The sequence below is a fragment of the Penaeus monodon genome, chromosome 23 (genome assembly GCF_015228065.2).
Source record: "Penaeus monodon isolate SGIC_2016 chromosome 23, NSTDA_Pmon_1, whole genome shotgun sequence".
Taxonomy (NCBI): domain Eukaryota; kingdom Metazoa; phylum Arthropoda; class Malacostraca; order Decapoda; family Penaeidae; genus Penaeus; species Penaeus monodon.
This window is the reverse complement of record NC_051408.1, coordinates 17,848,318-17,848,572: the sequence shown is the minus strand read 5'-3', so window position 1 is coordinate 17,848,572 and position 255 is coordinate 17,848,318. Positions and strand designations below refer to the sequence as shown.

The window sequence follows — 255 nt, the reverse complement described above, 5'->3', positions numbered from 1 at the left end:
CATCATCATTGTGATCTATTTCCTTCCTGCAGAAATCAGTTTGTCATAAAGTAATAAAATAAAAAAATAAAAAACTTAACTCTTGTTTATTCCCAAAATAAACTTAAAAGAACGTAATCATCCTAAGGTTTACCACAGATGAAATAGGTAATGCCTGAGAAGAAAATTTAAATTAAACTAATTTACATTACAAACAAAAATCCTTCATAATTTTTTTTTTAAGCTCTAGAATATCAATTTTCTCAAAAGTTTACT

General features: G+C 24.7%; 1 protein-coding gene across 1 annotated transcript in view; it reads right to left on the bottom strand.

Annotated features, from left to right (window-relative positions):
* LOC119587854 (small nuclear ribonucleoprotein Sm D3-like) overlaps positions 1–255 on the bottom strand; it is a 14,488-nt gene that overhangs the window by 2,266 nt on the left and 11,967 nt on the right. The window lies entirely within an intron of this gene.